The sequence below is a fragment of the Heloderma suspectum genome, chromosome 6, assembly GCF_057233095.1.
Source record: "Heloderma suspectum isolate Gila_16-S chromosome 6, 16-S_ref, whole genome shotgun sequence".
Taxonomy (NCBI): Eukaryota; Metazoa; Chordata; class Lepidosauria; order Squamata; family Helodermatidae; genus Heloderma; species Heloderma suspectum.
The window spans coordinates 5,663,903-5,683,924 of NC_139463.1; the positions used below are offsets into that span (position 1 = coordinate 5,663,903).

General features: G+C 44.9%; 1 long non-coding RNA gene across 1 annotated transcript in view; it reads left to right on the top strand.

The window, feature by feature from the left end:
- LOC146340398 (uncharacterized) overlaps window positions 1-20,022 on the top strand; it is a 77,226-nt gene that overhangs the window by 4,093 nt on the left and 53,111 nt on the right. The window contains exon 2 of the long non-coding RNA XR_014784037.1: window positions 19,521-19,644. This is a non-coding gene — a long non-coding RNA (uncharacterized LOC146340398). The remainder of the gene's footprint in view (window positions 1-19,520; window positions 19,645-20,022) is intronic.

Consider the following 20,022-nt stretch of genomic DNA (forward strand, 5'->3'; position numbering starts at 1 on the left):
GTATGGGTGCAGTGAAGAAAGACACACTGGCTTCTTTTTCCCTTCTTTCTGCTACTCTGCATTTTCTGGTGCTGCCAGCCATACTGAGGAGAGTTCCCCAGTGGATGGTGCCCTTGGACAGTCCTGAACCTCTGATGCTGCCTTCTGCTGTACTCTCGTGCCCTCTGAGGGTGGCCACTTATGCATTACCCACATTGCCAAAAAAAGAAAAGAAAGAGGACACCGACTTGCATAACATTCGCATGTGCTAATTTATATGTATTGATGCAAACTGGAAATAATTACTATAATTTAAATAGGGAAACAATATGTCTCCACATAGTGAGGAAGACTTGCAATGTGGCCTGTGTGCTAACTGTGGGTGGGCAGCATCACGGCCCCTGCTGCTCTCCCTTCTTAGGGTGCTTTACCTCTTAACTGGATTTGGACTGCACAGCCCTTCAAACAGAGGACTGTCCTCTGCAAAGTAGGACACATGGCCACCGTATGGGAGGCCCATATCTCTCTTGCCAACAAATTCAGCTCACTCTTCACCACTCAGATAGAGGATGCCTTCAAACAGAGGACTATCCTCTGGCAGCACTTGAAATAGAGACCTGTCCTCTGTAAAGTAGAATACGTGGCCACCCTATGTCCTCCAGATGTTTTGGACTTCAACTCCCGTCAGCCCCTGTCAGCATGGCCAATGGTCAGGATGCTGGGAGTTGGAAATATCTGGAGAGCACCAAGTTGGAGAAGGCTGTTGTAGTGAGTGAGACCAATATTGCCTGTTCTGAGTGGCAGTCGCTTTCCAGGGTCCCTGGCCAAGAGGGGTCTTTCCTGCTACCTGGTCCCTTTTTAACTGGAGATGCCCAGGATTGAACCTGGGACCTCCTGCATGCAAAACAGGTGCTCTTTCACTGGAGCTGTGCTCCCCTCCATCACAGTTTCTCCATGATAAGCTTTTCCCCAGGGCACTCTCAGATCCCTGGTGGTATGCTACCTTGCAAAACCCAACTGATGGTTGATGGGACAGGTTTTGCGAAAGGAACCCTAACATCTTCCCCTCTCCCAGCCTGATGGTGCCTGTTTGAACCTAGATTAGAGAAGTTGGACACATGGACAACTCCACTCAGCTTCAAAGAAATGTTCGGTCCCTACCCCCCTTTTTCCCCATCAGTTTCTGAAAGATTTCAGCTACAAACACAGATCTGTCTGTTAACGGTATGGGGACTGTGTGCCAGGCAACACGGCTGGGGGGGGATGTTTTTGTTTTTAATCCCTTCTGTTGCGTGGGTTTGCTACCGGAGGAATCAAAAGTGCAAAATGCTGTTAATGTGTCTGTTTGGCTCAAGCTTTCGCGTTAATGCATCGTCTGCCATCAGGAGAGTTATGACTAAATCAAGGCATGACGCAGACAGGCAACTTAACCAACTCACATCTCGACAGAATCCCGCAAAGCCAAGGACCCAATTAACAGGCTTCTCTGTGTTGGGAGCAACATTATAAGCCCACTTCCCCCTAAATTAATTTAAATAGCATGGACTGGTCACTTAAGCTGCTACAGTCAGTGGCTGGAAACAGTGAGAAAGAAATTACTTACTCATGTCCCCTTTAGGAAAAGCACAAAGCATCTGCAGAGCTATGAAGCTGAAACAAAATTAGCTGGATTCCTCACCCAAATTGATTCCACCACTGAGACGAGAGCACGCATGAACGATTCCCATGGGAGAGTGGGACCACAGAGGCCAGGATGGTGCATCTGTGCCTTGCTCTGGCATGTATACCATCTGTGCCAAAAGGAATCAAAGGCCATGCAGGGCTCATAAGAAGAGCTCTGTTAAATCAGACCAAGAGCCCATCCAGTCCTGTGCCTGGCATCCTATGGTGGCCAACCAGGTGCCTCCGAGAACCCCACAAGCAGCGCATGCATGTGTATACGTATGTATGTATGTATGCATGTATGTATGTATGTATGTATGTATGTATTTCCATTTCTATACTGCCCCATAGCTGAAGCTGTCTGGGTAGTTCACAAAAAATTAAAACCAAAATGCACAGGATAAAACAATATAAAATATAAAAGCATTATAATGTGGAAATAGCCTTCTCTGGCCATATGCTCCCCAACAACTGGCATGCTGTGGCCTATTGCCTCCAAACATGGGCATCCCTCTAGCCATGATGGTTAATAATAGGCAATCCTCCTCCATGCATTTGCCTAATCTCCTTTAAAATCAAACTACATGTTATAACTACATGTTATATTAAGCCTCTTGAAGTAGGAATGGATGATTCTGTCGATTTTGGTTTCTCTCAGTCTCTCATTTTTCTGATCTTAAATTCGTTCATCTTGAACTTTGGGAATTTCTCCAGTCTTAAGTTCGGTTCATGCATGAAAATTCATAAGCATTTTTGTGCACATTTCTCTGAGTACATGGATTTTTGTATGCACTTTTGCAAGTAGTTTTCCTACTCTAATGCATTTTGGGGTGTAATTTCCCCTAATATAAGCATTTTTGTCCACATTTTTTGATCAGAGAACTCAATTGCAAAATTCAGAGTAATGCAAATTTGGAAGGATAATGCTTTAGCCTGTTTTTGCTGTGGTGCTTTAACCGCAGCTTGATCATGAATGGAGAAAATAATGCAAATTGCTATAGATCGCACTGCTATAAAAGACAAAGCTATTGGGTCCACTCAAAACATTGGCAACCCTATCTGTAGCTCAGCCTTCTCTAACCTGGTCTATAACTCTCACCCCCACAGGCAGCATGGGAGTCATAGTCCAGCATATCTATAGAGCACCAGGTTGGGAAGGTTGACATAAGTATGAAGGTACCCCACAATCGCCTGTCTTCCACTACCTCAGGGGCTGTTAGGAAACTGACTGCAACCATTTCCCTTTTATAGTTAGTTTACTAACACATTAGGAGGAAAGCTGGTCCTGATATTTACTTTTATTTTTTTAGTGAGACATCCCCATATGACAAAAATGCAGTTAGGGCTGGACTTTGGGGCCCCCACAACCCAGGGGGTTACCAAATGACCACCCAGAAAGCAGCCAGTGATGTGGAAAGCAGGGCAACAGGAGCAAACTCCATTTTATTCCTGTAGTCATAGTCGTGCTCTGAGTTAAGTGAGTTTAAAATGCAAAAATGCACATGCTCAGAATATTATTATGTACCTGCCTGGATACTTGTATCATCTTCAGCAGTCCTTCTCCGGGAGCCCCCGCCAAAGGAAGTAAGGTGGGTGGCTACCAAGATGAGGGCCTTTTCTGCTATGGCACCACAGTTGTGGAATGAGCTTCCCAGAGAGGCTCGCCTGGCACCTACATTGTGCTCTTTCTGGTGCCAGGTGAAGACCTGATTTTCCCAGGCATTTTAGACTTTTAGTTCCTTTGTTTTAAATCTGTTTTTGTATTTTAAATCTCTGCATTGCAGCTAGGTTTTATTTTGGTTTGTACTTTTATATTATGGTTTCAAGCCTTTACATTTTATATTGTACTTTATGATGCATTTTGTGGTTTTAATTGTTGTGAACCATCCAGAGAGCTTTGGCTATTGGGTGGTATAGAAATGTATATATATGTATATGTATATGTATATATAATCATCTCATCAGGGTTGGCAGGCTGTTTTGTTGTTGTTCTAATATATCAGGAGTGTAGAAGCAGTTGTAAAGCATTGAATGGCAAATGGGTGGGAGGAGAAGAGAAATATTAGCTGTCTAATACACGTGGCTGCCTGGGGGGGGGGGAATAACAGCATTAAGTCCAAGGTCTAAAATTACCTAGCTTCATCGCTGGACAAAATAACTGGCTTTTATATGTGTGTCTAGATTTCCCCCCTCCCCTGTGACTCAGTTGTGTTTGGATGGACTGCCACAAAGGTTCTCCTGTAAAACAGTAACACTTCAACAAAGGAAGTGCTTTTAAAAGAAAAAGAGAGTTAGAGGCATTAGTAGACAGAAGCTCTGTCTAAGCCTGGCCTCCTTGCTACATTCAGCTGTTCTTAGTCCTGAATGGACTGATAATGGGTTGTCATTCCGCATGCTCCCTGTCTTCAAAGCAGAATCAATAAGCTAAACAGCAAATCTGGGCCTTGTGCCCCAGCTCATCACACCAGCTACATGGTTCAGAGGTCAGTGCAGACTTAATTGACCCCTGACTATTTAATTGCTTGCAGTGGGGAAATACTGGTGGATTTAAGACATTTAATTAAAAGCTGGTATGGGGGGGGATGGTAGCAAATTAATTAACATATAACTTTCAACAGAATCACCCTGCAAATACTCCTTAAGATGGGTGTAGGCGAGGCAAAGCAGCATTAATTGTAGCAATTAATTAGGCATTAAACTGATAATGGGTACAGCTGCTAACAATTAAGACCTAATTATAGCAAGTGTTTTTAACCCTTTGGGGGAAGGATTTTCATCTGATGGAAAGGAGATGGGTACCAGCAGCAGGAGGTGATTTCACTCCAGGAGGAGATCTTACACCTACTGCTGTTATTTATTGCCTGTAATGTGGTTTTCAGTCTTATGTTCACAACATATTCTAAGTCACTACGACTTGATGGAGGAGCTGAGGCTGACTTACTTGCCAGCACAGTAAGCCCAGAGGTGGGGTCTCTCAAATTCACATGCTACGGTTGGGTTCAAGCTAATGGGTTTGTTGCTAACAGCATATGCTGCTGTATCAGATATACACCTACATGCAGCTGAAGCCCACCCCAAATTCTGACCATTCATTCAGAAACCAACATTAAAATATCACATTTCCAAACCTAAATGTTATATTTTTGAAATGTGATATGTGTGTTTTTGCATGTAAATTTCACACTCTATTGTACTCACCTCTCAGTTCTTAGTTCCCAGACTTGTATTCAGCCTAGACCTGTGGGACAGCCTGAATATGGAACTGACATTTATACACTTTTGCACCCAGTCTCAGCACCAAAGCTCCCATAAACTGCAGCCATCTCATTATGCTCATGGGCATGAGGTAACCACCATTAAACTGATGATCCGGGAGGACAAAGTGTAGCTGGGCTAGTCGCTTAGCAACTGATCTGTGTTCCCTGTAATAGCTCCTCTGATTATATTGTTATCATTAAGTCTTTGCTCGCATTACCCTTGAAATTTCCCCCAAATGTGCAGGGGGCAGAGTGGAAAAGAATTTGTAATCTGAATTCTCCTCTGTAAATGCTGATGAATATCCTCCAGATTTTGATATCTGTAACAGACCTATGGTATCTGATTTTGATATTTGACTGTTGGTATTTGACAGCAGTATTTCACATGCAAGGTGTTTATTTTTTATTTTGACAGTGTTTAATAGCTGGTATGCAACACCAGCATTTAAGACTTGACAACATTTGAGGATTAAAATGTATTTGGCTTTTGACATCTGACAGCTGGTAAATGTTCCCATATGATGCCTGCCAGATCAAATCCAGAGATGCCAACAAGTTGGAAAGCCCTAGAATTCCAAGGTTAAATTCCATGTTCAAATTGCAAATTTGATTTTGAAATTTAAATCTTTCACAGTCAGAAATGCTAGCATATACTGAACATTTCTGAATATTCATTTGCGTTCGAGGGAAATAATATTCCTGTGGATGTTCAATGAAATATGAATCTGTCTCAGAAAATTAGATTAAGCTCCAGTTCAAGGGATGGTAAACAAAAGCATTTTATTTATTCATTATTATTTTATTAGCTACTTTTGTATTCCACTTTTTTTCCAATTTGCCAGGACCCTAAGGCAGCTTACATGGCCCACCCCCTTGCCATTTTTTAGGTTAGGCTGAGAGTCAGCGTGTGGCCCAAAGTCATCCAGTGAGCTTCATTGCCGAGTGGGGACAACAAGACCCCAGATCTCCCAAATCCCAGTCCAACACTTTAACCACTACACCACTCTGCTTTTCAGCTGAAGAGGTTCCCAGAGTGCATTGCTGAATAATATAGAACAAGGCAGTACATTGAGCACCTTAAATCCCCAAATACTGCAACTCAGCTACTGAAATACTGAGATGCTGATGAGATCCACACTCTGTAGCACTTGGCTATCCACAATACCTCCACTGCATCCCAGGGACTTACAGCAAGCCAGACAGAGCCTGAGCACCAAGCTAAAATGCTGCAAAATGCAAACAGGCTGACATTTCCTGGGCTGCTGAGCAGAAGTCACTCTTGTGCACTGATGTTTCCTGAGCCAGCCCCATCACAGCTCAGATTCACTGGATGAGCCCATTGAGGTAATCCTCCGCAGATGGTCATATAGAGAGCAGGCGGACAAGAGGAGTGGAAACGTCTCAGCCTGTGGTTTTGTGATAATGGCATCATACCTTGAATTAATCAAGATCACACCATCCCAGAGACCGTTTCTCTCTCATCATTGATCCTAAAGTAGCTTCCTCTTTCTTCTGAGATGGAGAAGGAAAACTGTTTTATTATGTATGTTTTCAAGGCTTTACTGTTGCTATGAGAATCATTAAACATCCATTTCACAAGCTTTAAATTTATCCCATCAAGCCTTGTGATTTCTGTTTCAAAGTTTGGTGGATTGCACCCCACAGAACCAGACTCTCGCTTCATAAACAACCCCCCCCCCAAGTTTTATTTAAGCAAAGGCCCCTCCACAGAGCCTTCTCAGGGTACAGCCTCTCTCTCTTCAGGCCAGGAGCAGTGGGTGTTGCTCTGAACTATTTCCTGGGTCCTCCCAGGAAGCCCCACCCATGCAGGCTGAATCTAATAGTTCTTTCATATTGTTACGATTTCTGCCAATTCTTACTCTCCTACCATAAACACATTTTAACAGTCCATCTAAAGCTTCCACCTGTCCATCCTCAATAATTCATTACTCATTTTCTCTCTCTAAACTAGTTATATCCCTCTGTCTGCAGACATCGGCCATGGATCCTTCTGTGTCCATCCATCCATCTGTCCTCAGTCTCCCCATCCATCCAGTATACATTGAAGTCCAAGGACAGAATGCTGGGCTTGGATGGACTTGGGTTCAAGTCCCACTTTAGCTTTAATCATGCTGGGCCTGGACTAGGGCAAGTCACTCTCTTTTAGCTCCAGTTTCCTGCTTGTAAACATGGTACATGAGTGATCTACTCTTCAGGGCTGCTGTGAAGGAAGACAAAACTCTACCACCAAGCACATCACATAGATGTGCAATATACTGATAAATGATCAGCATTGCCTACCATCCAACTTCCAGCCTTCCCAGAGCCCCTGCTCCTGTCTCCCTTCCCACACAAGACCAGCAAAAGCCTAGCTTGAGCACCAGACAGTAATGCAGGTCATTTTAAAGCTGATAACCATATATTTTAGTGAGTAGTTATGTATATATTAAACCGCTTTGAGCATATTGGGAAGAGAATGACTAATAGTGGTTATTAAAGTAAGAACCGGTACCAAACGTTCTTTGTAGGTCCGTTTGTATGCCTTCATCAGCCTTCCCAACCTGGTGCCCTCTAGATCTGTCAGACTACAACTCCCATCGATGGCCATGTTGGCTATGGATGATGGGAGTTACAGCCTAACACACTGGGAGAGCACCAGTTTGGGGGATGCAACCCCACATACATTGGTCTGTGCCTGGCTCTCCCAGGCTTTCCCTCCCGAGGCCTGTCCACTTTCACAAGCAATCCAAGTCGTCATTTGGGGTGGGGCATAAGTAACGTGGCGTGCCATGCACAAGGTGCAGCCCAGTTTTTTCCAGGGCCGGAGCAGGGGTTCTGGGAAGCTCCCCTTACATTGTGCAAAGCAGCCCTCAAGGCCACAGATTGCCTTAGGACAGGCCTGGTCCCTGCTCAAGATGGCCTCTTCAGCAAATCATATCCTGAATTTTCCGTGCTTCCCCCTTAGCTGCATTTCCAAGGTCACCCCATGCTCACATTCCCCATCCGTTATTCAGCTGTCAGCGCCATAATGCCCCATGCAGCCCTGGCTCATTGGTCTTATTTATTTATAGTATTTCTGTGCAGTGCTACCTTTTTTCCATAAGCTCCAAGGTGACATACAATAAAAAGAACAATGATACAATAAGGCATGGGGGGGGGAGTGTTAAGGCAGTAGATAAAAAGCAGTTAAACAGGTCCCCAACACCACAGAAAACCATGGAAGGCGAGAGAGAAGAAGCCGGACTTCACTTGGTATGTAAAAAATAGCAAACAAGGTGCCAGTTGAACATGCCTGGAAAAGTCCTTCTGTACTTCAAGGTCAAAAGCAGCACTCTGAATTGAGCTGGCCACAAACTGGCAACCAGCGTCAGTCTTTTAACACTGGTGGTCATAACGGTCAGCCCAAATAGTAATCTGGCATTCTGCCCATGCTGAAGTTTCCGAACGCATTTCAAAGTCATCCCCACATAGAGTGTGCTGTAGCCATTTAGCCAGTCATCCACAGCCCTTGAGCAAGACCCCGCAGCAGGCCCCCTCCCTCCGCGAGTCTCCCTTCTCACCGCCATGGTCACCAGCTGCCCTTGCTTCTCATCCTCTGTCTCCTCCTTGCTCCCGCTTGCTCGCTTGGCAGGTGGAGGGCCGGGGAGCCAGCAGGCCGCGGCGTCTCCTGCTCCTCCTCCTCACCACCACCGCTGTCAGGGCCTGAGAGTCAGGGGAACAAGCAAGTTGCGATGGGGAAGAGGAGGAGCAAGTCCAGGCGGCCCTTATCAGTGGCTAGATGTTCAGCCTAGATGTTGCTGAAGCATGGAAAACTGTCGCCAACCCATCTCTCTCCATGAAGGATGCAGCTGTCACACCAACCAAACTTGGTGAAAGGGACTACAAGCTACGGGTGCCGCCTGCTCCTCCAGAAGCAACTTCAGTGGGTGCTAAAAAAGCTAGTGAACTGCTAACGTTGAGCCTAATGCCTCGAAACAGGGACCTGGCCATGGCTAAGCTGGTTTGATCCCCCCTGGCCACAAGTAAGAGTTGTCCATTGGTAGAGGTGCTACTGTAAAGTGAAAGAGAGTTCATTCATCCCCTCCCTACACACACACACACACACACACACACACTTCCCTTTCAGGCCCTTAATATGTGCGCCTCACTTGACTTACAGAGATATGTCTGGGCAGGTGCATTAGGCTACTAAAAACGTTTGTAGGCTAATAAAATTTGTGGATTTATTTGCACAGCTGTACAATATTATGATAAGCATGACAGAGAATAGGTAAATAGCAACTGTAATACTGAGTTCTTATCTGTTTGGGCAGAGACTCTCAGCAAATGAATGCCGAATTTTCCTCCACGATTTGCGAAGTTTGCCTTGCTGCCCTTTCTGTGTGAAAGAAATGAGGGTCCCTCTCTAAGCTCTTCAGCCCTGGGAGTTCCAACACCACAAAGGCTGATGAGAATGGCTCTGACAGGTCTTCCTCGCTGAAGCCATGTGCCAGGGGTTGCACATGGCTCCTTCCTTCTCCTGTGTCCCTTCTCCAGGGACTCTCGAGCACTGCTCAGCTCCTGTCACCTTAGCTCATCTCTCCAGGGGGGTGCCAAGTTCAAAGAGGCAATTTTCCGTCTTTGGTATTTCAGTGTTGCTTTTGCCAAGCGAGTTTGGCTTGCCTTCCTCTGCAGTGGGTTGGTTTCGCTCTCAACGGCCTGCAAACCAATCCCTCCACCTCCACCTCCCCACTTTTCTGCCTACTTCAGAGCTGAGCAAATGGCCAGTGAGTCAGCTGCCGTAGAGCCAATCAGTTACCATGCCACACTGGGAAAGGCCACCCATCAGCTTGCCTCTGAGTTCTGCAGTTTAAAACATTGGCGATTTAAAACCAGCTATGTTTAAAGAACTCAGGAGTCATTACAAGCAGCTGGAATGGATGGCTACCATCCGACTGTCCGCACAGTTTGTCTGACATTCATCAGCATAACCACCTGTTCTAGAAATCCTTGAGACTGAAAGGACTTCTTTGGACGAAGTGTCCTTCATGGCACCCTCCCTCTGCAAGAGGCCAAGACGTATTAGAATCATAGAATAGTAGGGTTGGAAGGGGCCTACATTCCCCCTGTGGAGAATGTCACTCCACTTTGTGGCCTCTCCTTTAACCAAGGCATTTTCTAGCCCTTTTAATGGCATAGACAAAAAAAAAAAATCTTAAGACAGTCTCTGGCCAAAAACACCAAGCCATGCACATAGAGAGCTGGCATAGAACTGTGACCAAAAATACAGGCTGAGTACTATTCTGATCTTATACTGTATTATTTGTACATTGCTCGGGGATTTCTTTTAATGTAAGCAATTTATGAATATCAGTAAATGCATAATACAGAAATAATAGTCCCCCATTCAGGTCTGGCTTCAGCCACAGAATCACTGGGTGGCTTTAGCCAAGGCTCTCATACCTTGCTTCCAGTCTGTAAAATGGAAGATAACACTACTGGTCTACCTTGCAGTATTGTTGTAAGCATGACTGAAATTCATGTGTGACATCCTTCAGACACACCAGGAAAGCATCACATATGTTTCTTGCGCAAGAGGAGCATTTGGTATTTGATGAAATCCTGGGAAAAAATCTCTGACCTCCTAAGTTTCGGATCCTTATAGTGCACTGCATAGATAACCTCCAAAATACGTGAGAGAAGGAAATCTCAGATTTGCGGTACTCAGAGGGAGGGCATCAGTGTCCTAGGTAGCTCCATAGACTTCCCCCTAAGAGAAGCAGAAGAAATGAGGTACAAGGCACACAAATTCAAAATGATTCATTTGCCTAATTGATACATGTGCTAGAATTCAGTTGTGGGTTTTGTTGTTGTTTGTTTTTTGGCTGCAGAATGTGGGTTAACTCAGCAGCACAGAATTTTGGCTTCTCTTTTCTTTTTTTTAAAGCACCAGTTATACAGCTCTGGCCATAGGCAATAGCTCTATTAATTGCTTTAACACCTCCTTGCGATAAGGCCAAGCGCATTTCTGGGCCTGCGCTGGTTGCTAGGCAACCCAGAGGGCTGTGTCACAGATTTCATGGGCTTGGGGGGCCTCCAAGCCGCAATGGCGAAACACTGTTAAGCCGCCCAGCACCGCCGCTTGCCTATTAATTATTTAAGACCTAATAAAAAATAAAGACACCTACCCTTGCCTTCCTTTCTCTTTCACTCCCTTCTCCCTTTTGCTACACAGGATCATTAATCCCCAGGGACTCTCTCCTCTGTCACGGTCTATGCCTCCCCCTCAACCAGAGCAGATAACCAAAGCGGCTTGTTTAACGGAGCCATGCCAGTCGAGTACAGTATTTAAATTTAATTGTCCGTAAACTGCTAGCATAATATCCTATCATTTCACCTCTCGTTTTCAGTGTAAACAAGACGGCATGTCCTCGACCGACTGAGAGGAAGATTCACTGGCAGACCCTTTTCCTCCTCAGAGGAACCCTAGACAACCCTTTTTCTCTACCTACCTCAGGCCCACCAAACCTCTCCACCTGCCCCCATGTCACTTCCCACCCACTGCCATGTCCTTTTCAGTACTGACCCCAAAAGGCTGGCAGCATCTCCACAAGTCCCGCCAGGTGCCGTGAAGGCCGGTGGCTCTGATGTCAATGGGGCTGTGAATTCATTCTGGGGTTCAGTCAGAACTCTAAAAGAGCTATCCAAGGTTCTGAAACCCATGTTGGGGATAGGGTTCAGCACTTTCGATGGCTCCTTTAGAGTTCTGGCTGGTTCTGGCTGAAACCCGGAATGGATTCACAGCCCCACTGAAATCGGAGCACCCAGCCTCCACTGGCCAGGTGCCACATTTCCTTATGATATTAACTCTTCCCACTCAAGAAAATGGGCTCCGCTCCCCAACCTATGCACATTCATTTAAGGTCTGACTAGATCCCATGCACGGCGTGTCTTCTGTATGTGATGGGGAACCCTTCTTTTATAGGATTCCCAGTTGCACAGAAAAGTGTGTGCTGACACAGACATAGGATCTATTCTGAAGAAGAACCAAAGGTGCTGGCACCTGTTGCCACAGCTCTGCTCCCCACTCCCCAGAAACACACACTCATTTGAGGGTGGCCACCCACGCATCACCCCAAAAGAGGAAATGCATGGCCAAAAAAAGAGGACAAAAGAGGACAGATTTTCATATAGTCTCCATGTGCTCCTTTATATGTATCGATGCAAATGTCAAAATAATTACTGTAATTTAAACAGGGAAACACTGCATCTCAACATAGTGAGGAAGACGCGCAAAGTGACCTGTGTGCTGTTGGTTGGCAGCATCAAGGCCCCTGCTGCTCTCCCTTCTTAGGATGCTTTATCAGGATTTCATTGTCCTGAGTTTATCAAATGAAAAGGGCTACTGGGAGGACACAAAGAGGCCCTCCAGGGCTTGAACCTAGAGTAGCCCATGTGTGATGCTTGGGCCTAGCCTCATATGTTGCTTGGAAGTTTGATTGCGCTAAGAAGGTGTGAAGGTTTGAGGCCTACAGAGGCAAGGAAAAGAAAAAGGTCAGGCCTAGAGGCCTGTTGTTGTTGTTGTTGGGAGGGGGTATCCCTGAGACGAGTAGTTTCATTTCCCCAGTTAAGTTTCATTTCTTCAGGTTTGAAACAGTACTTTCAGTTTTGCAGGAGGAGGGTATAAAAAGAGAGAGTCAGGAAGACCAGAGTAGTAAGAGCAGACATGGGGAGACCAGAGCCTGAAGAAGAAGCAATAAGAAGCAGCTTGGAGAAGTCTAAGTACAGCTAGGGTAAAGGAACTTGCATTTTGCAACTTTTATTTTCTCTTAAAACCTTTTGTGTCACTCAGCTCTATTGTGTAAATACCTTTAGTTATAATTTGCTTGCTTTCATTTACCAGTAAACTGTTGTGGTTAACCCTCTGTCTAGAGTGTAAATCACCCCACGTCTACAGCCTAAACCCCACATTATTGGGAAGGGGAAGCTTAAAAGAAGGAAGGTGAGACTCTTAAGCAGGCAGGAGATTGTTAAGGAGTTGTTCAGAGGGACCAAGTCATACAGGGAAACCTCACAAGGGGTATGGAACCAGTGGAAGCTGGTGGCTCCGATGTCAGTGGGACAGTGAATCCGCTCTGGGTTTCAGTCAGAACTCTAAAGGAGCTCTTCAAGGTGCTTTGCAGAGTTCTGACTGATTCTGACTGAAACCTGGAGCAGATTCACCACCCCACTGACATCAGAGCCACCAGCCTCCACGGTATGCAACATTGGCCCCTGTGGTTGGCAAATAATAGGAAACTTTGGAACTGGCCCACTCTGGGATAAATACTAGAAGCCTGGCCATTTGCCTTTCTTTGGTCAATAGCACAGTTTCAAAGCCCTGCTGGGCTTCAGGCTCTGGGCCCAAGCTCTCATTCTAAATCCAGCACAATCCAGACTCAAGCCCCACCCCCAGCAACAGCACCTGACCTCAAGGACCCTGCTCTGGATAACACAGTGGACCTGAGTTGGCGAAATGTCATATTCTCATCATAAAGAGGAGATTTGCAAAGGGACTATCAAACCGCCTTTCCACTAAGAATGGGCAAATCAGTCTATTTCTACTCCACTTCACTTTTGCATATGTTCACCCATAAGTCCATTCCATCCCATTCCTGCATAAATCTGCTAATTTATTTTCATCCATATTAAAACAATGTACTTAGATACCTATTAAAACATACATGTTGAAATATATTTTCTTCCCAAACACACATTTGTAAATGTCCTTTCTCTCAATATATGCATTTAAAAATATATTCTGATATATTTATTTGAGCCAAGAATTGCACCAGAACATTCCAGAAGTGTGAAATCCCATGGATAACTAAGTTCCAGTTCTCACATTAGTCCAAGAGATGTGGATCAGTAATCAGTTCTTGCTTGTATGTATGTATGTATGTATGTATTTATTTATTTTGGGGGGATATTTCAAGTGTTCCCCTACACAGCTGTACAGCTATGCATAATAGTGCATACTAATCCATTTTCTTCTCCTCCTTTCTTCAAATGTATAACTATGCAGATGCAGAGTTGTCAACTGAACAAAGCTGCTTTCTCATTTTATACTTCTTATTTTAAATTCTGACATGAACAGCCATGTAGGCACTAGCACAGGATGAGGAGAGTGGTTTTTCGGAAGTTACCGTATTTGCTGTTACTTTTTGGTAGCCACAAAAACCTCCCCCTACCCAATATACCTTTCAAGCTGGACTTATTCTTGTTTGCTTGAGCAAACAATTGTGTCTTCAGAAAGAATGCCAGCTGAAAGGAACCTTTAGGAACACAAAACAAAACAGTAGGCTCGTCAACCTACTTCTCCTAGTCTCAGCCTCCTCTGATCCTGCTTTGCATTAAAAAAAAAAAATGCAAAAGAAAGAATTGTGTTACTAAGTGTCATGTGTTGGCTGAGCCCCCGCCTTCAGAAGAATGCATGGCAAGTTGTGAATTCACTGAGTTTGCATTTGCAAATTCAAACCAAAGCACGTGACTCAAGATCATCTCAGACTCACTGAGATTCCCAAAGGGTGCAAGTCCAAAGGCGTGTATTCATAAAAGTGAAATATACAGATAATATATATGCTCTTTTAAGGCATATTCAAAATCAGCTGCTCTTTTGGCCTCCTTTTTTCTTTTTTACTGTGACATTGGAGTCAACCATTACAAAGCAATTTGCCAAATGAAGTACTGTAGAATAAAACTATTTGGACAGCCTTGTAGCTCAAAGCAGTGAGCTATCTAGACCAGTTTCCTGTCTCCAAGCTCCAAACAAGCGGGTGAGGTAGCTCATAGTCAGCAGTCATACAAAAACCTAGAGAGATAGTGATCTCTTCATATGATACAACATGATGTAATATGAAGAGGGACGATAGCTCAGTGGAAGAGCAAATGTCTTTTACGGCTATGCATTACTGCATTTTTATCCCACTATTCAAACAATTATCGTCTCCTAAAGCAGCTCACATCAATTAAAGAGAGAGAGAGAGAGAGAGAGAGGCCCTGCCGTCAAACTAAAATAGCAAGACACACAAGGAAAGGAAGAGGGGGGAGTTCAGTTTTTCAAGGCCAGAACAAGGTGGGGAACTATAAGTGGGCATTGAAATGCACTTTGGACATGGCTGGTATTTCACTGCTGGTGTTCTTGCTCGAATGAGTCTCTTGTTCTTTTGGCTGATGGGTGGGGCTGGAGCACCTTTTCCCCTTAATTCTGCAGTCCCAGAGCGACAGCCAGTTGGAGCTGAGTGTTCTTTCTGGCAGGGAGGGGGAGGTGAGCTCCCTGCAACTGCTCCTTCTTTGGCCAACAGATGGGCCAGATTGGTCTCCCCTTTGGCTTGATGTCCTTCCTGGGAGGCAGCGGGTGCAGGTCCCCTGGCTGGTGGCAAAAGCCAGAGTGTGCTTCCCTTCTGCTCTCTGGTCCCAGGACAACAAATGCTTTGCATGCAGAAGTTGCCAGTTTCCATCCTGGCATCTCCCAGCTTGTTACTGTGATTATTTTCCTGGATTTCCCTGTTGTGTTCAAACAATACCTTTGGGAAGCTTCCAATCATCCATGTTTCTCTTTCTGTCTTTCCACTTTACATGACAACAGTGGGACAAGAGAGACAAGACAAGAGAGAGCATTAGAGGTAATGACAGGGAACCACTGGAATGACCGCAGGAGATCAAACAGGAGATGGCAGCCGTGTAGTGTGTCAGCTTCATTGCACACTGCAGCTGAATGTGAAAAGTTTATAGCCATGCCAGCTCCAGGCAGAGTGCTGAAGTAGAGAGTGTTGGGGCTTGCCAGGAAATTGCCACCTTTACTGCAAGAAATGGAAGATGCACAATCCTGGGTAACCGTTGCAGTCCTTCTGAAGAAGCCAGGCAGGGTTTGCTCTTGGCCAAGTGGAAAGAGATACAAATCTAGCTGAAGGAAAGGAAGTGTTCTTTTGCCATCATGGTGCTCAGATCCTCTCCTTTTGGCATATGGAATTGACCACAACACCAGGTAGTACATGATTTAAAATTGGCACTGATTTTAAATATTGATATTTTATTGTTGTTTTTATACCATGTGCTTTTCTAGACGAGGCTTTTTAACCCACTACTTCTGCTTCCAGATTCTTTGCAGGATTAAGATTGGATCTCTACACAAGGGGGGGGGGGTTGCTTCCTGCCTTCTGTACTTACCATGACATAACCTCTAGGTGGTGCTGTGGTATAGTGGAACAAAGTGGGATAACGCAACTACACTGGTGCAGAGTTGCGCTTTGTTCCACAATTCCAAAAACTACTGCATTTTCCTTGCCCACCCCACCAAAAAACCCTGCGAAAGTGGCTGGAAAATGCAGGCGAGAACCTGGAGGATCACAGTAATATCTAAAGCACCCATAAACAACCATGACTGAGGAATGGTGGGTGCACAATAAAAGCTTCAACTAGACAATCCCTATGTTGTTAGCCATCCCACAGATTCTAAGGAGCCATGTTTGGGACCGGGAGGTAATAAATCTTAAAATAAAATAAGGCTGCAAACCTGTACATACTCATCTGGAAGTAGGTCCCACTTAACGCAATAGAACTTACTTCTGAGTAGGCATGCAGAAAATTGCACTGTAAATTAATTAAACAAGTGTCTGTGATAGGACAGCATAGCCAGGTTAAACTCTGGAAAAATCAGGAACACTGATCATTTTGGGTGCTCTAGCCTTCCACAGCCTGTTACTGAAGGCTCTGCCTGCAGTGCTCAATATGGCATGGCACAGCTGGTTGGGGTTACTCTGTGATACATGGAAAGCACTCTGCACATGCTTACAGGGACTCTCTTCATCTACATTTTTGCCAAGTCGAGGTTTTCTTTGTTGAAAATTCCTTTGTTATAAATCCCAAGAGCTGCTGCACTTGTCTCTGTTTTTACTCTTCTGTTATTTATTTGTATTGTTTGACTTGGTTAATTTTTGGTGGATTTTATTGTTTCTAAATTGTTCTAAGCCATCCTGATTGCTGCAAATGCCCTGGAAAGGTAGAATATAAATACGCTTTATAAAATAAAATAAATCCGTTTGTTCTGAGCCTCAATTCCCAGCACTGAAAACAGTTTTGGAACTAAACCCATTATCAACCAAGCCATGGACTGAATACATGGAGCCCAGGAGCAAAGTTACCATTGCTAAGCAAACCCGACCCAAATCTGGTAAATCAGTGCCCCATTATATATAATTGTATACAGATAAAAACTTTCTATCTTAATGAATCTACTTTTCAACAAAGAGTCATGGCTGCACACAAACACGCTGCAAGTTACAAAACATCTCATTTAATTTCATATCAGAAACATCCAACTCACTCTTTACCAGAATTTTCTTTTCCAGTTTTACTCATTTCCCTGTCTAAACCATCTAGGAATGCATTGCTTGGTTTTAATCATATCAGCAGAAAGGCCTGTTAGAAAATGAAAGCATTTGCAAAAGAGGCACGCAGAATTAATTCGGTGCAAGTCCAGGGTCCATTTCGACTTAAATGAGAACTCAGATTTGGAGGCGCTGAGAAGAAATATTATATTACCCCTGCTGAATGAGCAGATTTGTAATGATGGAGGAAGGCTAAAGGGTGAGATGAAATAACAAGATGTTGGCACAAGAAAGCTTGAAGTGCTCCAGACAGTTACTATCTTAAACCGGGTATGCTAATAGAGATGCTTAAAAGGAGCTGAGTTTAACAGGAACAGAGGCTAAACCAGGGCTTCTAAGCAGCTCAGCACCGCTCTAAGCAAGGCCAGCCCTACAATAAGGCAGAGTGAAACAGCCGCCTCAGGCAGCAGATGCTAGGGGCACAGAACAGTGGCCAGGTGTTGGAGGACAGAGCTGTGGATGTCGTGCAGCCTCCCCCACACCCCCTAAGCTAAGAAGGCATGGCCGCTAATCAAAGTACAATCTCCACCTAGCAACCTCTGTGCTGACACTTCTTCCCTTTCCCATGGGTCTTGACAGAGCATGCCATATCTAGAAAGCTTCTCTGGTCATGCTGAACCAGCTAGCTCTCAGCCACTCACTGGCTGGCCACACTTGGTCTGAACTAGCAAGGCTGTTGATCTGTTCTGGCTGGGGTCTTGGAGAGGACACACAAAGCCGTCACCATGTGTGGCCTGCTAAAGCAATAACTCCTGACTTCCCCAGTCCTTGAAAACAACTCTGTTTCTGCAGCCCCAGCCAGGTCAGTGGCAAAATCAGGTTTATCAAGCTGCTGGTGGGCCAGCATATCTGACTGGTGCACTCATACACTGTAACTGTTTACAAGGAAAGTCACCATGTTCTGTCACTTGCCCTAGTAGATCACTATCCCTGCTTTGTTTGTTTGGTGTTGTGTTTTTCTTTTCTTTTGGGGATGCCTTGTTAGAATGTTGTTGTGTGAGTCACTGGAGTTGTCGTTCTTTGGGCTTTAACTCCTCCTCTGGGTCTCTAGAAGTTAAATCCCCAAGTGAAGAATGAATGCATCTAGACTCGAGTGCAGCTGCCTGTAAGGCACATGAACACTCAGGTGCCATGCAGTGCACAGGCCTGCCGGTTCACAGACTGCAGCTGCTGAGGAATATCTGGTATGTCTCAATGACATCTTGTAGGACAGCAGTTGTTTCCAAAGACGTCTTTATCCAAAGCAGCAAACACCTTCTTGGCTTTTCCTTAAATGGAGGATGAGGCTCACCTGGCATCTAGGTTGTGGTCTTTTCAGCACCAGGTGAAGACCGTCTTATTTTCTCAGGCATTTTAGTCTTTCAGTTTCTGTTCTAACTTTGTTGTTGTTGTTGTTCAGTCGTGTCCGACTCTTCGTGACCCCATGGACCATAGCACGCCAGGCCTTTCTTTGCACCGCTGCTAGGTTTTATTTTGTTTTTGTTTTATACTGTACTTTTACACTTTTACACTTTATTTTATCGTGATGTATTTTATGGTTTTAATTGTTGTGAACCACCCAGAGAGCTTCGGCTATTGGGCAGTATAGAAATGTAATAAATAAGTAGCTAATACAGCATCCAGCGGGAAGAGGGGAGCCCTTCAGCAATGGGATATGGGGCGGGGGGGCAGCAACCTTTGATGTGTTTAGAAGCATGTCCTTATTTTCGTTCTTGAAGTGATGCCAGGTATGATGCCAGACAGCTTCAGCTATTGGGCGGTATAGAAATGAAATAGATACATACATACATACATACATACATACATAAAATATGTGAGCCACATTTGGTTTCATGGGACACATGTGTAGGCCTGAACCCAGAGTCCCAATCCTGACCAGCATTATTGCCACAGCTCCACCTGGCTACAAGGCAGGTGAGGCCCCAAAGGTGTCTGAAATATAAGTGTTTGCCTGTCAGCTTGGCCCTCAGGAGGACAGTGCTGACATTTTATGAATATTGCTGGAGGCATCTGCAGAAGTTCTTCCCACTTGGGTTTTCAGGCTGGAGAACTGCAGAAGCTCTAACCACAAGACTTGAAATGCTATCTTGAAATGCTATCTAGGCAGTGAACATTTCCATGAAACATCTGGGAGAGGTCATCCAGAGATCTGGCTTGAGGTGTCACCAATATGAAGATAACACCCAGTTTTCTATCTCTTTTTCATCATGTTCAGGTGAAGCATTGGCTGCCCTGAGTCAGTGCCTGGATGTGGTGATGAGCTTGATGAAGGCTAATAAACAGACTCAATCCAAACAAGATGGAGGTACCGTTTGGGGGTTGCTGACCCACCCAGGTTGGTGAGTGATTTTCAACCAGTTCTGAAAGACACTGTAGTCCCCCTAAAGCAAGGATGAGCAACTTGTAACCCTCCAGATGTTTTGGCCTACATCTCCCATAATCCCTCACAATTGGTTATGTTGGCTAGGGCTATTGAGAGTTGTAGGCCAAAACATCTGGAGGAACACAAGCTGCCCACCCCTGCCCTAAAGGGTCAGGCTTGCAATTTCAGGTTGTGTCTTGATTCAGCGTTGTTACTAGAGTCTCAAGCAACCTTCGTGGCATGTCGCACATTTTATCGGTGCTTCATGCTGTGCCCAGAGAGGCCTGCCTGGTGCCTCCTTTACTGTCATTTCGGTGCCAGGAGAAGACCTTTTTATTCCCCCAGGCCTTTCAAA